The sequence below is a fragment of the Miniopterus schreibersii genome, assembly GCF_964146895.1.
Source record: "Miniopterus schreibersii genome assembly, chromosome: 1".
NCBI classification, from domain to species: Eukaryota; Metazoa; Chordata; class Mammalia; order Chiroptera; family Miniopteridae; genus Miniopterus; species Miniopterus schreibersii.
Window position 1 is genome coordinate 4,139,245 of NC_138101.1, and position 21,204 is coordinate 4,160,448.

Here is a 21,204-nt window from a genome sequence, read left to right on the forward strand (position 1 = left end):
GGACCGAAAGGCGGCGCCGGGCGTGCCGGACGCGGAGGGGGCGGTCCGAGGCCGCGGCTCCAAGGTCCGCTCGCGCCCTGCCCTGCGCGCTGCCGCTGCGGACGCGCCGAACCCGGAAGCGCGGCCCCGCGCGCGGCTCGCCCCCAGCTTTGACCATATATAGTCAAGCGCTCGGCTCGGCGCGGCGGCCCCGGCGAGCCTGCGCGGACCTGCCCGCGCCCCTCCCCCCGCCGGCCCCGCCCGGACGCCCCGCCTCCGGAAGTGGCGTCACCACAGGGCCCCTTGAAAAGGCGGCGCGGGCAGCGTTCGGAGTCCGAATTTTCCCGGGAGCGGGTGGGTGCGGGTGTGGGAACTGGCTGGTCTGAGGGAAAACGAAGGAAGGGCGGGCTGGTCCGCGCTGGGCTCTGTTGAAGTTTGGGGGGCCCCGAGAGCCCCAGCGTCGAGTGGGGGGGGGGGCTGGGAAGTCTTTCTCTTTCCTCTCGCTTGTTAGCGGAGCCGGCAGCCCTCAGCCGTTAGCTTGCGGCCCTGTCGGCGCCCCGTGTTTGCAGGAGCCGTGAGGCGCCCGCTGGGGTTTTGCGAACAGCGCGCTTTTTTTTTTTTTTTAAAAACGTAAGTAGCCCTGACTGGTTCGGCTCTGGGTAGAGTGTCGGCCTGTGGACTGGAGGGTCCGGGGTTCGGTTCCGGCCAAGGGCACGTACCTCAGTTGCAGACTCAGTTCCTGGCCGCGGTCGGGTTGCGTGCGGGAGGCAAACAACCCATGTTTCTCTCTCTCTCCGCCTTCCACTCTCTGAAAAACAATGGAAAAAACACCCTAAGGTGAAGATCAAGAAAATAAAAACAAGTGGGAGTCGCCCTTCCTTGAAGAAGGGCTGCTTGCAGCAGGAGCTTGGGTGCTCTTTGCTGGGCCCGAGCTTTCTCAAAACTTTCTTCCAGAAAGCTAAGCAGCCAAGAGGAAGGGCGGCAGAGGGAGGTAGGGTCTAAGAAACCCAGGGTTTATTTCCTAATGGGGAAAGCAGAAGGAAAGGGGGAGCGGCTCCAGGGGAAAAGCAAGGGGTCTGAGGTGCTCCTGAGCCTCACCTGTGGGGGGGTTTGGGGGGGGGGCACCACCTTTGCCTTGGAATTGGGGGAGAGGGTAAATGTGAGAATAAACCTCTTTCCCACCTTGGGCTTATAACCTTTGCGTGATCCTTGACTTTCTCATCTAATGGAAAATACCGTTGGCTCTTTCTCCAAATGTATCCAGGTGAATCATTTCTTGCCGCCTCGGCTATTCTGCAGAACTAAGTTCTGGGTTAGTGACTGCAGGTGTGTCCAATTTTATCTGAATGCTCGTGCTCCTACCCTCGCCCACCTTCATCTCAGTATGTTCTCCAGATGGCAGCCTGGGCGGCCCTTTTAAAAAATTAAATCTCCCTGTTCTTAGCTTAAAACCTACAGGAACTCCCAAGTCTTAAAGTAAAAGCTTAAAGTCCCTGAAATGGCCTCCTCTGGGCCCTGATAGTGTAGATGGGGGTCTGAGAACCCGAGACCTATCTAAGAACCCGCCCCCCCCCCCCCACACACACACTTCTCTCCGGCAAGGTGACCTGGGGGCTCTTTCCCTAGGACACCTGTTCTCCACCTGGAATTTGTCCAAAGCACTTAAGTGCTCAAGTGTCAGTAATTATCTTGATGAACAGCACCTACCCTGTTTACCTTGTTTTAAATAGCAACTTTCCAGCCCTTGCAAACATTTCCCATAGTCCCTTCCCTGGTTTTTGTCTGGAGCATATATCCCTGGCACATAGTAGATACCCCAGTGAAAGACCCAGCACCCCAAATGCAATCTTTAAGAAGAAATGGATGTGGCCCGGCGGGCTGTGGCTCAGTGGTTAAGCATCGACCTATGATCCAAGAGACTTTGGTTTGATTCCCGGTTGGGGCACGTGCCCGGGTTGCGGGCTCAATCCCCAGGTTGGGGGGGGAGGGTGCAGGAGGCAGCTGATCAAGGTGCATCATGGATGTTTCTCTCTCTCCCTCTCTGAAATCAATACTTAAAAAACCAGAAAAAACCCTCGAAGGGTAACAGACTGACATGCAGGGAGAAAATGAAAAAATTCAAAACAGGCTACCTAGAATAAAACTCAAATCTTGGATCATCTTAAGAAAAAGCAATGGATGTGAAGGTAGAAGTCTTGTCTTTGTACAAGATGGTGTGATTTCTAAAGCAGTAAATGCAAATAAGCGGGGCAGTAGCTATCCTGAGAAACCAGGATTTGGTGATCAGACCTTAGTGGGGCTGTTAAGAGCAGGTGTGAAAACTTAAGTTCACTCCTAGAGCATTTGTGATGGGACTGACTTGGGCGTAAAACTAAGGCACCAACCTCTAGCCTCTACTAAGCTCCTAACCCTTAATGTAGGTGCATAAAGCCTTGGACTTAAAGCTGTTCAAAATGAGACTATTAAGCAAATGGGTGCAGTGTTCCAAACCCCTGGCAGGGTGCTACACTCTATGGAAGTTACATTGTTGGTCTGGGGGCTTAAAAAGCTCGGGGTGGGATGGGAATAATGCGGTAAAAAATCCTAAGTATGTCTGAAACCGGACAACAACGGATCCGGGCTGCCTGTCACTGCTTGAACCAATTAAGCAGAGACAGGATTGAATTATGAGTGTTCCAATATTGCCAGCAGTATGGGAGAGCAGGGGTTCACCCAAGAAAACCTGCTCTGCCGCCCCTCCCCCCCAATAAACCAGCTGCTTATATTGGGGAGAAAAAGATTACATGGGAAAGTAGGCAAGGTATAGTGGTCACACGTTATGTGGAAGGCAGACTTTGTTGTTTTGGGACCGGGACAGGTTGTTTATCTTCCCATGTTGATAAACTGCCCGGGGGTGTACAACTCTCAACCAGGTTAGAAAGTGCTTTTTTCTAACTAGAACAGAACAATCTGTTAAAAGGACATGGTATTATAATTATGCTAACAATCATGGTTAATGGCATGATTAATATTTCTGCCCCCAGTGTGTCTACAAACAGGACTTGGCAGGCAGTTGCTGGGGTTGAAAGGAGAGGGCACAGGGCATTATTCCCCTGGTTCCTCCAAGGGGTGATCTCTCAGCTGTAAGGGCTCAGTGACACCTGGCTGGAATCCGCTGCTCCCAGCTGTGGTTCCAGCACGTTTTCTCGGGTTTTCCTACTCCCCACACGAACCTGTGTTAACCTTGCTGACTGGCTGTTTCAAGCCATAACTCTCCCACAATGCTGGCTACTTTGGTCAGCAAGGTGTTTGAGGGTTAACTCATGCCCTAGCCAGTTTGGCTGAGTGGTTAGTGTTGGCCTGCAGACTGAAAGGCTCCAGGTTCGATTCCTGCCAAGGCCAATCATGTGCCTGGGTTGCAGGCTTGATCCCCGGCGCCTGTCGGGGCACGTGCGGGGGGGGGGGCAGCCAATCAATGTCTCTCATATTGATGTTTCTCTCTCTCCCTTCTACGTTCTCTGAAAATCAATGGGAAAGACCTCGGTGAGTTAACTTTTTAATCCTCACCTGTCTGCACTTTTATCTCATCAGCAATGTTCAGACACAAGCACGTGTATACTCGTGACCGATTGTTATAGAAGCTAGGAAAGTTCCAGGGTGAGCAGAATAGGGAGAACTGAGACAAATAAACAGTGTGCAGCCTCCTAGTAAATCCTATCTTTCCTAAACTAGGGACACTCAAGAGTAAATGGTTTTTTGTTGCCTGGCCGGTCGTGGCTCAGTGCTTGAGCATCGACCTAGGATCCAGGAGATTGGGGTTCGATTCCCAGTCAGGGCACGTGCCCGGGTTGCAGGTTCGATCCACAGTTGGGGGGGCAAGCAGGAGGCAGCTGATCAATGACTCATCATTGATGTTTCCCTCTCCCTCTCTCAAGTCAAATATATTTTTTAAAAATTTCACTTCTATAAGTAGTAAATGGCTTGCATTTCTCCTCAGCCAGAGGGTAAATAGCTTAAATCACAAGATTCAGAGAGACAGGTAAATCCAATTAGTGCCATTTGCCAACCATACCCAAGGACGAATGAAGTTGAGAGTAAATCTCATCTTGGTATAGCAACATAAAACCGATGAATATCCTATTGATCCTACACTAAAACCTCCCCTAAACGCCCGGGCTTTAAAAATATCTGAAAAGGAAGGTCCCAAGGTGTGCCCACCCTCCACCAGGGAAGCACGCTAGCACCATCTTTTCTTCCATCTGAGACTCGACCAGGGGAGCAATGGGCAGCAGCAGCTCGTCCTGGGCTTACCCCCTGAACCTGTCTCCAAGGCCCCCTTTTCCCTTTCCTCTGGCTTCCCGGGGAGCCAAAGCAGCCCAGCCTCTCCTGTTGCCCCTTCTCTGCCCGCCCTTGTTTCATTGACCCAAGTACATTTTTGCTTCAGCCAACAAATTCTTGCTTTCTTCACTTGTCTTGAGGGAAAGATTTCAATCAAGAGACAAAGAACCGAGGTCTCCCAGGCTCCCTGATAACAGGGTCCACAAGGTGTTTAACATAACCTCAGAGAGCGTGCCCTCAGTCTTCAGTGGAGACCCTGGAAGGTCTTGACCCCACTGATTCACTGCTCTACACGTCAGCCCAGGCACTTCTGAGCACCTCACCTATAGCCAACTGCCTGCCTGGCATGTCGGAATGTTGAAGGCCAGTCACTTCAACTCTCTAAAAACTATTCCCATTTACGCCTATGCCTGTTGGGTTGATCGGTCTGCCTGCCCGTTACCTGGTAAACAGCATGGGAAGGGGAACACGTGTTTTTTCAACTGTAAGGGGACCACCACGTGAGCCAAATGAAGCTGCTGATAGGTGTCCTTGGGGAAGGAGCAACACCTGAACTTGCATTGTAAATTAGTGTATTAGAAACATACTTTCGGGGCAACTGCTTAAACAAATTTTTCCTTGAAGTCCTAGGCTGGCTTTGGATAAAGCGGTTTCACAACTTGCAGAAACCTTTAGCATTGGTTTTAGGTGTATGTACGAGGCTTTACAGCTTCCCCTTGCAGGAGGGAAATGGGTTTCAGGTCGGTTCTGCTGAGTGCTTTAGTGAAATTGAGGGCTGGGGACCTGTGGCTCTGCAGGAATCTGCCTCATCCTGAGCCTGCTTAACCTCAGAGCCCGGTTTCCTCTAACAGATAGGAAAATACAGGAGACCTGGGAGGCTCCTGCTCTCAGAAGCTTCGTGGGGAACAGAAAGATCAAACATGAGCAATGAACTTCTCTCCAAGGCCTATACACCTACTTGCTCACTTGCAACCCTCGGAGGAAAGGGGTCTCCTTCCTGTTTAAGAGTGTGGGGCAGCCCGGCCGGGCGTGGCTCAGCGGTTGAGCATCGACCTAGGATCCAGGCGATCGGAGTTCGATTCCCGGTCAGGGCACATGCCCGGGTTGTGGGCTCGATCAATGACTGTGATCATTGATGTTTCTGTCTCTCCTTCTTTCCTCTCTGAAATCAATAGATATAAAAAAAATCATAAAAGTGTGGGGCAAAGGGCTCTGCTGCTCCTCCCTTCAGGAGCTTCGGTTTGGACTAGTCCATGTCCTGGAAGGACAGGGCCTTGTCCCCCTGGAATCTTAGTCTTTCCTGGGTCCTTCCCTGTAGTTTGTAAACAAGCTTAGGTAAGCCACACTCAAGGACCATCTCTAAAGTGTCCCTGGAATAGGTCACCTCCTTCTACTTCCTTAAGCCAGCCTCACTGCCATCACCTCCAGTTTTCACCATGAGCAGTCCCTCACTTCCAAATTCCCAGAAACTATCCCAGGTTGGATCAAGAGCCCTCATAGTCCACTTACCTATGAAGGGTGTGGGGCTGTGTGTACAGTCGCAGGGGCCTAACTCGGGTACAAGGTGCTGGTCCTGGAATGCTGGGGTGGGGCTTTGGGCTTTCCTACTAGGAGGGAGAACTATAGAGGGCTGGGCCGTCATCCCAGAAGCTCTCTACTGCTTTTGTCAGAGGATTGATAACACACAACCCTGACCTGCCTATGTAAACCTAGACAGATCTGGTGTGTAGATTCTCCCAAGGCAAGAGCAGGACGTGAATTATCTCCAGCCTGAGTGCAGACTTGTTGCTGGGCTGGTGCCTCCTTGGGCTGCTCAATCGAAAACAAATGGTGTTTAACAAGGTCCAACGAGGGGGCCCTGTTCTCTGTAAACAGGTGAATGTGTAACAGGTGTAACCAGCGCCATGAGAGTTTTCAGGTCCTACCTGCAGGCTGTGGGACCTGGTGCCTAAGTTATCCCTTTGAGGTTGTCTTCAAAATGGACCTCCAAGATGAGAACTCTGTACCACTGCCTAGCTTCAGACTGGCTTTCCCAGTTCTACGAGTATATCCTTAAGTTACCTGTTTTCTTAAACCATTACTTCATAGGCAGCTAAACCTGTTATCTGATCCTTCAAAGGTCCAAGTGCTATCCTTCGAAGGGTTAACTGCTATCAGCAAACCTGGGTTCGGAGACCTGGTGTTTGGAGACCTGGCCCTCGGCCTGTGTTCTGAGCTGCTCCCCGCCCCCCCCCCCCCCCAGTGGCTAGGGTCTGGACCCATCACTCGGCCCCCTGACTCTTCAACTTGCACAAAGAGCTCCAGGCGGCTTTTGCCCTTCTCCATCTGACTTGTTCCATTTAAATACCCGCAGGACCCACCCATGTTGGAAACAACAAAGGAGCAAAACAGATTCCTAAATCCAGATGATAGATGAGGGGAAGGCGAGGGAGTGGGGGAGGGCAGGTTGGGTAAAGGGGGTCAAATGTATGGTAATAGAAGGAAACTAGACTATTAACCAGTTACCTCACTAAATTTTTAAAAAAATCAAAAATTCATTGCAAGGTAAAAACCTCCCATGAGCTGTAAAATGAACACATGCTTTCCTGCCTTCCCCTGCTGCCTGCCTGAGACCCTGTCTGAACCAACCCCCCCTTTTATAAAGACACCCTACTCCAGTGGGACCTCATCTTGTAATCCTCACCTGGGGATATTTTTTCCATCGCTTTTCGGAGAGGGCGGAGGGGGTGGGGGCAGAGGGAAACAGCGCTGTGAGACATCGATTGGTTGCCTCCCGCAAGTGCCCCGACTGGGTCCAGGGATTGAGCCTGCAACCAAAGTATGTGCCCTTGACAGCAACTGACCCTGAGACCCTTCAGTCCATGGGCCAACACTAACCACTGCGCCAAACCCACTAGAGCTGTGTGACCTCATCTTAACCAATGACAAGTGGTGGCCTGAGGACAGGTGACAGGGTCCTGTCCTCAACCTCCCTGAAGGGACCCCTTCCGGAACAGCAGCCTTCCTGCCCTTGCGCTTGGGGAGTACTTTGTGAGATGTGCTTTCCCTTGGGTCAGGTTCTCGCTTGCTCAAGTTCAAAAGTTAGGGGTGTGACCAGGATTCAAGCTCAGATCTGCCTTCCGAGCCCCAGCTGTTGTCCTCAGTACATGAGAAGGGGCTGCACCTTTGAAAGTAGCTGTGATCCTGAACAGGCAGCTTTCTCAATGTTCTAGCGAATGGTGGCATTCAGTTCAAGGATGATGCTGTCACTCCAGTTGCAAAGCTTTGTCCCTTTCAGACAGACATTCAGAACCATAGTGCTTCTGCCTGTTTCTTCTGACTTAACCCCAGAAAATGACCCTGCCATCTCTCCTCGGTGTGACCTGCCTGGCTCTGGGACTGACCTGTCCTGGTCGCACCCATGAAGCAGGCCCTTGGCCACGTGACCTCTTGGCATCCTGCAGTGCTGTATGGGGGCAGGTCTGAGGGTCAGGCTGGTGCCCTTGCTGATGACTTGGAGCCTTGGGTCAAGGTGCTTGCTTTCTGCAGAGCAGCCTAGTACAGCCCCTGGCCTGCCCTTGCTCTGTGGTCTGGTGGGGCACGTGGTCCTCTCTGGCTGCTGCAGGCGTGGAGAAATTCTGCATTTCCTCACACTGAGGACAGGGAGTGCACGAGCCCCGATTCTGCAGACCCGGCTCCAACCCGTTTCCCAAGTAACCCTGAGGATCTTGAAATGTTGAAGCATTCCAGAAATCCACCCAGCTACTCGGACCGCTGCCTCCAGCTCAGTGCGAGTTACTGCTGTTTCCAAGTCTTCACACTGCTGGTCTCTCTACCCGCTGCTCTAAAATGTGGCCAGAAGGACCAGGTCCTTTGCTGCAAGCACAGAAAACACTGGGGTGTGCTGTTTGGCCTAGAGGGCTCTAGCCTGTTTGTGTCCATGGAGGCAGGGACCTTGGTTATCTGAACACACTGGTTTCTCCATCCCCTCAGTGGGGGAGAAGTGATCTGACCGGTAGATCAGCCCGGGAAACTGGTCAGGCATAGTTGAGCCTCGGGGTCTGCCCCCTCCAACTGGTCACGCACATGTTTGCGTGTGGACATCCCCACCCCACAGCTGGAGCCTATGTTGCACATGGCTGGAAAGATGTATTTGCTGGGGCTGCTATAACTAAGCTCCACAGCTGAGGGGCTGAAACAAGAGACTTGGTCTTGGGCTAAAGGCTGGAAATAGGCCAAGGCATTGGCAATATTGGCCTTCTGTAGGCTGAGGAAGAATCAGCTTCTGTCTCCCCTACTCCTGGGGGCTTCACCCCGATCTCGGCCCATGTTCACGTGACATTCTCCCTGAGTATGTCTGAACCCCCCTTTTATAAAGACACCAGCCATGTTGGAATAAGGCTGTCTATTCCAGTACCTCATCTTAATAATTACATTGGCAGATACTATTTTCTACTTAAGGCCCCATTCTGGGGTATTGGGACTTGACTATACGATGGTGGGGAACACAGTGCAAACCACAGTAGTAGGTAAGGGACTTGCCTATCTTACCTCCTGTCATCCCACCCAGCCCCCAGCCCCCAGCCCCTGGCCTCTGAGCCCCTTGGAGGGAAAGGACACAAGACATTGGAGTTGGCAGACGTCCATTGTGACAGGCACTTGCCCCCTAGAAGTCTACCACCCATTCTGGGGTACCCACTCTTAGGAAAACCCTAACCAGGGCACAAAGCGAGAATATAGGCAGGTATCTCACCAAAGAAGTAGTTATAAAGCAGCTGCTCCCTGTCCCGCCCCTAGATCTTCCCCAGCCATCAGGCTTCCCAAGACCTGGCTTCTGTTCTAAGATGCTCAAATGCAGCTGCTTAGCATAAATAGCCTTTAAAATGGCCACTGGAACATTTTTATGTTCTGGGGCCACTTGGCTCTGGTGCTGACCATGGGGCTGTGCACACAATTCCTCAGCCCAACTGGCATGACATACTTCTGCGTCCAAGTGCAGCCGCAGAGGGCCAGGGCCTGCTCTGTCTCAATACCCCCGGAGAAGCCCCCAGGCTCTTTGTCCCTGGCAGGGTGGGCTCCACACCCCTACCAATGGCATAGTGGGGACTGGACAGAGTAAGAGCCTCTGTACACAGCTTGAATTGCACGTGATTATTTTTGAGTCTATAGTCCAAAGGGAGACTGCAGAAGTGCGGCTGGAGGTGAATGAGCTCAGACTCTGATGTCAAAGTTAGTGGATCAAGTAGCACCATAACATACTTCTGGGGACAGTTGTTGTAGGGTCAAGCGAGGATATAGCCCAATTCCCCCTCCCAGTCAGTCGGACGGTGTCCGCCTGGAGGGAGCAGTGCAGCCCAGACCTGTTGCCCACGTCTTTGACAGCTAACAAGCTTCACCAGGCTCTGTTTGGCCTTGGTCTGCATGCATGGCTCCCTCTATCTCCCCCTCCCCTCTGCTAGATAAACCCCTAGCCTACTCTGACTGAGTGTGGAAACTCGCCCAACAGGCAGGCAACCATTGGGTCTTCCCCAGATATAAGAAAATGAGGGCTATGTCTTTCCCCTCAGGTCCCCCGTGTGGTTTTTTCCAACTAGCGAAGGGACAGTGGAGCTCCTACAGAATAGTCTGCATCTGGTTTTAGGGTTGTTTTAAAATTATATATATTGTTGAAAGTATTACAGATACCCCTCCTTTTTTTCCCCCCACTGATCCATCACCCTGCATCTGCTCCTCCCCCTAGGCCTTCACTACACTGTGTCCATTGGGTGGGTTATGCAAATATGCATATAAATTCTTCAACCTCTCCCCACCCATTCCCCTACCTTCCCACTGAGATTCATGTCTGTTAATGCTTCTATGTCTCTGGATCTATTTTGTTCCTCAGTCTATTTTGTTTTAGACCCCACATATGAGTGAGATATAAAACTGAATCAGGAAAAATCAGAAAATCTGAATAGGCTAATAACTGATGAAACTGAAGCAGTAATAAACTCCAAGCAAACAAAAGCCCTGTCCAGACGGCTTCCCAGGGGAGCTTTCTGATTCTTTAAGTTGTAGGGTTAGTTTACTAAAATTTTTTCTTGCTTTTTGAGGTATGCCTGCAGTGCTATGAACTTTCCTCTTAGAACTGCTTTTGCTGTGTCCCATAGATTTTGGGTTGTGTGTCCATTTGTTTCCAGGAAGTTTCTTTCTTGATCTTACTGGTAACCCATTCATTGTTTAATAAAATGTTATTTAATAAAGTGTTGTAGTTGATTTCTAATTTCATGCTATCGTGATCTGAGATGCTTGATATGCTTTCAATTTTGAACTTGTAGGGAGTTTTTATGTTTGATAGGTACTTATCTACTGCCATTTTATTTCTTTATGCCTATGTTTCTCATTCTATTTCTACTTCCAACTACAGCAGTCTCTTGAACATTTCCTGCAGTGCTGGTTTGGTGGTGATAAACTCCTTTAGCCTTTTTTTTTTTTGGTCTGGGAAGCTCTGTATTTCACCATCTATTTTGAATGATAGTCTTGCTGGATAGAGTAGTCTTGGTTTCAGATCCTTGCTTTTCATTACCTTGAATACTTCATGCCATTCCCTTCTGGCCTGTAGAGTTTCTGATGAGAAATCATCTGACAGCCTTATGGGAGCTCCTTTGTAGGTAACAGATTTTCTTTTGGTGCCTTTAAGATTCTGTCTTGAATTTTTGGCATTTTAGTTATGTCTGGGCATGGGCCTCTTCGGATTCTTCTTGTTTGGGACTCCCTGTGTCTCCTGAACTTGTGTGACTTTTCTTCACCAGATTGAAGTTTGTCATTTCTTAAAATTCTCTATCCCTTGCTTTTCTCTTCCCCTTCTGGCCTTCCTATAATGTGAATATTGCTGTTTCATGTTGTCCCACAGCTTCCTTAAACTGTCCTGTTTTTTTCTTTGGATCTGAGTGACTTTTTTTTTTTTTCTTCTACCCTGTCCTCTAATTTGCTGATCTGACCCTCAGCTTCCTTTAATGTTTATTCCTTCCAGTGTATTCTTTATTTCTACTATGTCATTCTTAACTTCCTTCATAGTTTGCATATCTTCATGCTGTTGAGTATTCTTACAATCAGTATTCTGAACTCTGTATCTGATTGCTTATCTCCTTTTCATTTAGCTCTTTCTGGAGACTTCTTTCATTTGGGGCTTGTTTTGTCTCCCCATTTTGGCTGCGTGTTTGGGTTTGTTTCTAAGTATTAGATCTGCTAGGACTCAGTCTTTTTGGGGGGTCTCCGGTACAGGCTGATGTCAGATGCAGTTTGTAACTGGCCTTGAGTACCCTGTTTGGAGCTATCAACAACCCTTGGCCTGATGTCTCCTCTGTTGGGGCTGGGTGCATTTGGACAGGACCAAGATGCACACCAAAGTCTACTTTTCCAAGGCCGGGGTCCAGAAGCAGATAGGCAAAGACTCAAAGCACTGTGAGGTCAGCCTCTGCCTGCAGACTGATTGATCTGATTCTCTTAATGAGCCTCAGGCTGCAGAAACTCCACAGGGTGGGGCAGCTGATTGATCTGATTCTCTTAATGAGCCTTAGGCTGTAGAAACTCCACCAGGTAGGGTGAGAGGTTTCCCAGCAGGGTGGGGCAATTGCTTCCCCCTCAGGCAAAAGCTGCTAGAAGGTAAATGTCTGCCTCTGCAGTATGGGGGAATGACTTGGCACAGGAATCCAGAGGGATGCCCTCTGAGCTCTATCTCCAGAGCCCACAACCCTAGGTTCTCCTTATGCAGCTCTGGTCCACTCTGCCCTCCCTCTGTTGGAGCCCAAGGTGAGTGGCTGCACATGAAACTTTGTGCATTGGCCCTTTAAGAGGGTGCTTGCATTTCCAGCCGTCTCTCCCTGGCAGGCAGAAACCTGGCTGCTCTTCACAGCCAGATGTTATGTGGCACCTTTCTAGTTCTGGTGCTCTGGGCTGGGAAGCCCAGCCTGGGGTTAGGCCCCAGAGTCCTCGGTGGGAATCCCCACAGCTGAGATCTCCCTGCTGACCTTCAGCTGCTGACTGTGGGAGCCCAGCCGGCCCTCTCACGCCTCTGCACTTCTTACAAGTCTGTGGTCTCCACTTTTCCTTCTTGGTTGTGAGAGTGCTTTCCAGCTCATCTTCAGTTGCAGTTGATTATTCAGGGTGGTTTTTCTACATTTTAGTTGTAATTCCAGTTTGGTCCCTAGAGTCAGTGTAGCGTCCACTCAGACCACCACCATCTTTCTGGTTTTAGTTTGGACAAGGTTTACAGTCTTATTCTGGGCATGTCTGTCCATGTCTGCCCCATTGAAGCCCTAAATATCTTCGCTGTGGCTATTAGTCCTTAGGAAGCTGGTATGTGTGTCCTACTGAGGGATTCCTGAAACTGAGGGGTTGCTGCAGTGTTGGCTACAGTAGGTTATAGACGTGGGGGAGAGTGGGTCCTCCAGGCTTGCCCTGCAGGACAGATGACGAAGGCCAGGCACCGTGATTTCCACACACCAGCCACTCACACTTTCTGCCTGGTGTGGTGATTGCTTGTGGTACAGTGACTGAGTCATTTATTCAACAATCTACGGGAAGAGGTTAATTCCAAGAGTGGAATCAAGGTTAATATTCAGTTGGTGGTCTCGTAACATTTAAAGCTTAAAAACTGCAAATGTTTACTCCTGGGCAGAGCTGATACCGAGTCAGCCGTTCGATGGATGTCAGCTTATTACGATACTTCAGTATTGGTTCACAAAACCCTCCCATGGGTGCCCCTCCAACTACCCCACTACCTACTACCAAACACTCAGTTTCTCCTTGACCATGGAGGAAGAAGCCAACACATCAGGGTATTTCAGTTACGTGGACTGTCTCTCATGGAGTCACTACTACACGCTGGAGGAAAAGGTGCACACCCACTGCATACTTGACACGTACCCTGAGAGGGCAGATGCAAATGGAAGATTCTGGAGCTTTGTTTGTTCTAAAGCTGAGCGAGATAGGAAAGAAGCAGGATCCTGCCATGACCCAGCTGTATGGAAAACAAGTTTCTTCCTGTAGGTTGAGCAGCGCCTTGTGGGGGCCAGGCACCAGGTCAGCAACTGGCGGTGCTGTGGGTCATGGGACATGTTCCCCTCACTCTATAAGGAGGCCGGGTCCTTTCTGTAGGAGAAATGACTCATGTGGAACCCTGAAGGGAAGTGTGTGTGATGAAGTATTTGTTCAACTAAAGCTTTGGGCTGACCCTTGACTAGTTCAGCCGGTGAAGACTTGCATTGTGTAGGCCTCCTGTACCCGATGGAGACTGCCCTGCCCTCCTGGGGTGGTTGCCGCTGATGTACCTTTGCCATTCCTGAATCCAGGATTGGACAGCATGGGTACTGTCATCCACCCCATCGTCAATCACTGTCCTACCCTCTTCCTCACTGGCTTCGCTCCCTCGTGCATTCCTTTGCTTTGCATCCCAGCCCAGACCTTGGTTGTGGCAGCTTACGTCCTCCCAGTTTGGCAAAGTGACAAGCTGTGATGTCCATCTTGTCTTCCCAACTCTAGCAGCCAGCTGTTGCCAAGTTGTAGACGTTTCCATATCATTCTGGAGTTTCAGTTCTTATTTTCTGACCCTGGCTTCTGCCTCGTACTGGGCAGCAGTGGAGCTGAACCACCCACAAGGGGGGCCAGCCCACATCCCTTCCTCACCACAGCGTGCTATGCGTAGTTCCTCAAATGCATAATACCGTCTGGCATGTTCAGGGTCTCCCCATACTCATGTGGCAACCCACCTGTATCCGACATGGGCCACCCCTCCCCACATAGATGTAGGTGGCCAACCCTGGTTTCCACTGCAGATGCTTCTCTCCTAAGGCCCATTTCTTCTGTCTCCTGACTGGCTTGCAAAATGTTCATACTCACAGACCCAGGAAAGGTCCCAGGACCGACACCTACCTCTGAAAGTGGAGGGCAGAGAAAGACCCAAGAAAGTTAGGCTCCTCCAGTCTGGTAATGAACCACTTATTAAGGGAAACTTACAAGGTGCTTCTTGGTGACTGCAAGATGAAAGGGACCCCAGTACCACTTGGTGGACACCAAAGAACAGCATGTGGGGTAAAGGGGAGACAGTCACTGGGACTAGTACCTGAATGCTATCAGGTACGGGACACTGCTTTACGTGCTGGTCAGATTGGGAACCAGCACTTAGTAGGAGGCAGGTAGGACCTACTGACTTGTCAGAGTGAACACTGATTAAGATCAGTGTCTAAGGGGGGGCTCGCAGTGAGCAGTCTCTGTCCTGGCCCAGGTCTGGCAGCAGTCACGTTATGGAACAGACTCTTGAGTACAAGGTCTTGCATTGTTCCCACATGACACAAACATCTGGATTTAGAATGTACAGCTGACTCTAACGCTCCCAGACTGGATAGAAAGAACTGCCTTTAACCCTAGTTAAAGTTACTTCCCCTAAAGCTCTGACTAGGTGGCAAATCAACTAGTTCCCTCTGTGGCCAGCTGGTTAATGAAGCTCATGAGCTAAGTAATGCTTAGTGTAACGGGAGTTGGCTGAGCTAACAGGCCTGGGATAGTACATAAACGTCAGTTTTGAGAAATTAGCTCGAGACTTAAGGTGACATCTTGGCTGTAAAAACATATACATGGCCCATCAAATCACTAACATGATCCAAATTACTCTGACATGGTAACCATCCAAGTGAAGTAGGAATCTTGATAACCAGCTGCTGCTTTAAGGCATTTGTGCACACATGACTCAGAATTGAGGTGGACTTGGTCTCATCTGTAGTTGTTGTTTGCTCAATTCCGGATTAGCCCAGGGCTGTCTGATGCCCAGGCCTTGCTCGTGACTTAGGCTGTGCACAGACTGCTAGGGGCCTAGTGTTGGAGAGTGACTCTGCCCTGGCAAGGAGTTTATCATGTGAATGAAGTTAGGCTATTTGGTGGGGTAAAGGACAGCAGGCTATAATGGAAGAGTCTGGGTGAGCACAAGGCCCCAGCTGGGTTTGAGAAAGAGGGTTTATCTTAATGCATTAGGCACTTGTCTGCACCCTCAGGCTGAGCAGACCTCAGGATTAGAGCAGAGCTTCTTTCTTGGGCTCTGAAAAGGCTTGGGGGGTGGGGAGGCAGGGATTAGGGCACACGACCAGAATTTGTGGCCCAGAGAGGAGCCCAGCTGCTCTCTCATACTGGCCCAGGTCTTTGGGGTGCCTTTGCTTGGCCGCCTCTTGCTGGAGCCATGCTCAGTGGGAAAACTCAGACCTGTTAAGATACATGAGGGCATGGGAGGGGAGCAGAGTGTGCCTGGCTGTGTGGTATCTGCAGAGCCCTCTAGAGGTTGACTCTAGCGAGACTCGGTGACCTCTGAGCCTGGAATTTACCCAGAGAAACCTGCTTAGCGAGGCAGTGCTGGCTGACTTCCAGAGCCTTCTCTTGGTGAGGCAGAGCTGGTGGGCAGATCAGGAGCACTGAGGTTCAACCCTCAGGGGAGCATCGGCCTCCCTGACCACTTTTTGTAGGGCTTATTAGTTCGACACAGCTGCTCTTTGAATCTGTGTCTCCTTTACTGGGCAGAGGCCCTAGGCCATGACAGAGGAGCCCCAGGTGTGACGGGGGATGTGAAGTGTGCCCCTTACATTATGAGAAACCATGGGCCAGGACCTGCTTTCTCATGCTGCTTCTAGGTGGCTACATAGCCTCATTCTCCCAACTCGAGCTCATTCCCCTTTTCCCCTTCTCGTGGGGTGAGGTCTGTGTGCCCCTTCCCTAGAAGATCCATTCACTTACAAAGATTAAAGTCTGATGGTCACAGGGTGCCCAGGATCTTCAGGGTGAGGTTGAGACCAGTGTTCAGCTTCCACTGTCTGCTGCTGTGATGCCCCAAGGCCACCAGGTGGTGCCAGAGGATGCCCCTCAGCCAGCTGTTAGGCTGGAAACAGGGAAAGTCAGGGGTTCTCTGGGGACTCCCGAGAACAGGACTTGAGTGGGGCACCTATCCCCTGCCTGACCATCTTTGCTCTTGCCCTGTCTTCCTTCAGAGCTCACCTACCCCTTGAAACATAGGTGATTCCATGCCTGGGGGTAATCTCTCAAAGAGCAGGGGAGCCTGGGCCAGGCACCTCCCTCCACCTCCCAAAGTAGGGGTTACACACTAAGTGGGTAAACTTTTTTTTGGTTTAAAATATTACAGATGTCCCTTTTTCTCCCCAATGACCCATCCACCCTGTCCCATCCCCCTGCCCAGTCCCTCTCCCCACCATTGTCTGTGTCCTTGGGTTGTGCATATGTGCATATAAATTCTTTGGTTACTCTCTCCCTGTCCACCCACCCGCCCTCCCTCCCTCCTGACACTTGTCAGTCTGATCCTGATCTATGCTTCCATGTCATTGAATCTATTCTGTTCATCTGTTTAAGTTCTTTAGATTCCACATATAAGTGAGATCATGTGATTTTCTTTGCCTGGCTTATTTCACTTAGCATAATTTTCTCCAGGTCCATCCATACTGTCCCAAAGGGTGTGAAATCCTTTTTTACAGCTGCATAGTATTCCATGTGTGTAAATGTCCCACAGCTTTTTTTATCCACTCATCTACTGATGGGCACTTGGGCTGTTTCCAGATCTTAGCTATTGTAAACTGCTCTGCTATGAACACAGGGGTGCATATATTCTTTCTGATTAGTGTTTCAGGATTCTTAGGATACATTCCTAGGAGTGGAATCACTGGGTCAAAAGGCAGCTCCATTTTTAATTTTTTGAGGAACCTCCATACTGTTTTCCACAGTGCCTGCACCCGTCTGCATTCCCACCAGCAGTGTACTAGGTTCCCCTTTCTCCGCACCCTCGCCAGCAACAAAATTCTATATCGTGATGTGACTCATGTGGTCACTTCTTTCTGGGTAAGAAAAGGAGAGGAGGAGGGCCTTTCTGGAGGCTTAGGGACCAAGGCTGGTCACTCTTCCCCCTTCATCCCCCAGAGAAATGAAGTGATTCAATGTGAAGGAGGTAAAGTGGAGGAGGGAAGGACCTCACCTGATACAGTGGGGCAGAGGAAAGAGCTCAGGACAGAGCTTGGAGAGAGACTGAAATTGAGATATACTGTTAACACCTCCCCAAAGCTGAGGACGGAGGAAGAAAAATACCTGGAAACAGGACTCGAACAACCTGAACCCCACTCCACAACTGCCCTGGAATGGGAAACCCACCCATCCTTGTAGGGACTGCTACCAGCTAGTCAGCGTGGCTCCCTTTCCCTTGGCTACCACGTGGGCTTAGGGTGGTGGTTTCAGCACATGGTCCTACATGGGATCTGGATGAGACCAGCTTCTTGGAGAATTATCTTGAAAGAAGAGAGGGGAATATTAACTGGACAGATGGGAGGAAATGGGCCCCAGAAGGAAATACAAGGTTACCCAGCAGAATGGCAGAAATAGATTTTCCAGAGTGGAAAGAGGGGACATGCAACAGACAATATTTATTGAGTGCCTATTATGTGCCAGACACTGTTCTAGAACACCCCTCAAAGAAAGATGCAAATTCCGAGGGAGGGAAGAGGCAGCTGAGGGAACAGACTCCTGAGTGACGGGTGTGGCCTTGGGCCGCCTCCTCGGCCTCTCACTGAAACCCTCCTGCGGTGGCGTCCTGGCACTGTGGCACAGGAGACAGGGTCGTTTGTGCTGCCCCTGGCCTTGACCTCCCTCTGGTCCACGCCCTTGCCCGTGTGCCAGCGGAGGAAGGCCTTCTGGCGGAACATGGCCGTGGGCTGCTCCGAGATGGCCGTGCTGGTGCCAGTGAAGGTGACGGCCATCTCCAGGCCATGGAGCGGGATGTCGGCTGCCTTGACACTGTCAGACCCACTCCACAAAGTGGCTGCTGTTCCTGTCTTACACATTGAGCGTCTGCTTGCCCACCTCCTTCATGGACGTCTGCCCATGGTAGGCAGCAGCCGTGGTGAGGTACTGGTAATGGGGGGGGGTCACAGGCAGCCATTGTGTTCTTAGCATCAAATACCTGCTGGGTGAGTTTGGGCACAGTGAGGGCCCAATACTGCTGGCTTCCATGGATGGTTAGGGGTAAAGCCAGCCATGAAGAAACGGGGGCGAGGGAAGGGCACCACATTGACTGCCAGCTTGTGGAGGTCAGCATTGAGCTGGATGGGGCAGTGAAAGCAGGTGGTGACACTGCTCCTGGTGGCTAAGGCCGGGTGGTTCAGGTCCCCGTAGGTTGGCGTGGTCAGCTTGAGGGTGCGAAAGATGCCGGGGTGCCTCATTATCAGTGCAGTAGGTCTCACGAGTATTCTCTATGAAGTGGTGGGCAGAGAGGGTGGCGTTGTAGGGCTCAACCAGTGGCAGACACTTTAAGTGAAGGTGCCACAGTGGAGGCGTTCATGATACGGTCAGCATGCTCTTCACAGATCTTGCTGATGAACGAGGTGTCCATTCCAGAGCCTGTGCCCCTCCCAGCAAGCGGGTCAACTGGAAGCCATGCAGGCAGTCACAGATCTTGGCCTCCTCTCCCACCACGTCCAGGACTCGACCAGCTCAGCCCCCTTTGTATAGTGGCCCTGAGCCCAGCTGCCTGCCCCAGAATGACCAAAAAGAGTCATCTGGCCAAAAGGACCTGAGCGAACTGAGTCTGTGGTCCCAGGTTCTAGATCCACAAGATAGCACAAGGAACATTGTAATACATGGAGATGCAATCCAGATGCAGGTCACTGTCCCCGTGGTAGGTGCTGGTGGGCTCGATGCCATGTTCACCACCTCCTAGAACCTGGCATCAATCTGGTTGCCACACTGGCCACCCTCGATGTACATGATTTCCCTCATGGTTCAGGTTTAAATTTTGATAGGTTTTCTCTTGAATGCTGTCTCATTCCTTTGGGTTTGACGAGGGAGACCTGATTCACTGTGTCTGAGATTCAGACTCTGGAAGGGGGAGCCCAGTGTCTTAGACTCGAGAAATAGGAAGGGTGTGGGGACAGGTGTACACATACCTGTGCTCAGGACAAGAGGCACGAGTTCTAGCCTTTTCCTGCAGCAGAAAATGTTGCAGGTCTACCAGCAGGAGGAGCCCAAATGACCTGGCCACACCACTTGGGTTCCTGATGGAAGCATCTCGACTTGGGACTCTAGACCTTGCCTTGATATGTGGTTTCCATCCCTGCTAACTTTCCTGATCGCGTCACCAGGAATTAGGAGGAGGAGGGAGAAACTAAATTCCACTCCTTGGATCCCAGACCTCTATTCCAGCTATTGGGACACAGTGTCACCTAATGGCCACTAGCTTGCTAGCAAAGAACCCCAACCTGTGACAAGCACAGTGCACTCAGATTGTACTTCCTATTCTGAGTGGTCCTGAAATTGCTAGTGAACTTGGGACTCTGAGGGCATCATGCCCATGATTCCTCCCACCCCTGGACCATGTCGAGTCTACTGCTCCCAAGCTGCTTGGTGGTGGTGCTGTTGAGTTTTCTGGGAAAGGCATTCTGAGGTGCTGACTAGGCAATGCAACAGAGGGTTTGGGTACAAAATGTCTATCAGGGACTGGGAAGGAGCATTGGGCAGAAGTCAGGCTGGGATAGAAGGCTGGCCAAGACTCAGTGAGCCAGGTGGGGGCCGTCACTCCACAGCAGGTGTCTTCCATTAGAGTCCTCCCGCCCGGACCGGCAGGGCTGGGGCTCTTCTACCCCTGTCTCTCAGTCCCTGGAGGCTGAAGGCTCTCTGCTGACTATGCTCCCTGCCAAGCGGTGTGTCCTCCTCGAAGGGGGACCTGGATGGTGTGCTCGGTGTCTATCAGAGCACCCACCTCTGCCACTTATCAGTCTGGCGCTTTAGCTGAGCACATAAGAGGTCACTCCAGTAGCTTCTATATAATGTGCAACAAAGTCAGTGTCTCCTGTGGTCACGTGCCCAGTGTTTACCCTGTTTCACTGTGAAATGGGTCACTTGTTCCAGGTACTGTGAAAGTGCGTAGTGGTGCCGGCACAGGTGCTGCACCATGAGGACAAGCCCAGCTCCAGACTAGTTATCAGTCACATAGGGTGGATGCTTCCTTCTCCAGGGCAGGCGGGTCACCTGGAATCACCTTGCCAGCAAGAGGCTGATAGACCCTCCATAGGGCACCATCCCTTAAAGGAGTCAAACATGGGCTTCTGCTGCTTTAAAGCAGGGGCAATAGCTAGCTTGGTCTTGAGAGGGCCCATGGTGTTGGACCCGTGGAGTGGGCAGGCCCTTTTTGTAAACACTGGGTGGCTGAGCATAGAAACTGGCTGACCAAGTGCTGTCCACGTGACTACTGAGCGTATTCTCCATGATGAATGGTCGGGTAGGTAGTCCTGTGATGCAGAAACTCCTTAAGCTTTGCCTCTTCCTAGACCTCCTTGTCTCTAATATTCTAATCTTCCGAGACTGGGCGGCCAGCCCAACTCACTTGCTAATGCATACAGTTCTAAATATCCATTATTAGACCCCTCGTTTCATATAAAAGATGGCCAAGTATAGATTGAACTTCAGCTCTTCGGAAGGATTTCCCCTAAAACTGTTTTAGGGTGCCCTCCCAGGGAATCAGTACTGCAGCAGACCACTTACAATTCATTGCATGTTGAACTGATCCATCTGTGAAGCTAGGGCCTAGGTTCACTGAGCCTCTCGCTGTGCATCAAGGTTGTGATCACCTACCTTCCCAGGCTGCGAAGCTTGAAAGTGAAGCATTTCCCACCTTGGTCATATTGCCCCAAACCCTGTTTCCTGCCTGCACTGAAGAGCCTGCTGAGAGGAACCCTCTGGGTTATGGGAAGTGCCTGTTTGTGCAGAAATTTTTCTATTGGTTACTAAGTGTGCACTGAATAGCCCTTCATCTCTATACCACCAATCAGCCTTACCAGGAGTTCTCCCATGTTAGACCAGATCGGGGGGTGTTGCCCAAAGAGCCTGTGTAAGAGGAGAAAGCAGCTGTGCTGGGGG

The 21,204-nt window shown here is 50.9% G+C and overlaps 1 pseudogene across 1 annotated transcript; it reads right to left on the bottom strand.

Annotated features, from left to right (window-relative positions):
* Positions 1–16,051: 16,051 nt before the first annotated feature.
* On the bottom strand, positions 16,052–20,241 carry LOC308566454 (tubulin beta-5 chain-like; annotated as a pseudogene). Its single transcript has 4 exons — positions 20,163–20,241; positions 18,203–19,005; positions 17,862–18,050; positions 16,052–16,174 (listed from the first exon to the last, which is right to left on the bottom strand). The product of its transcript is annotated as a tubulin beta-5 chain-like (transcript).
* Positions 20,242–21,204: the final 963 nt, after the last annotated feature.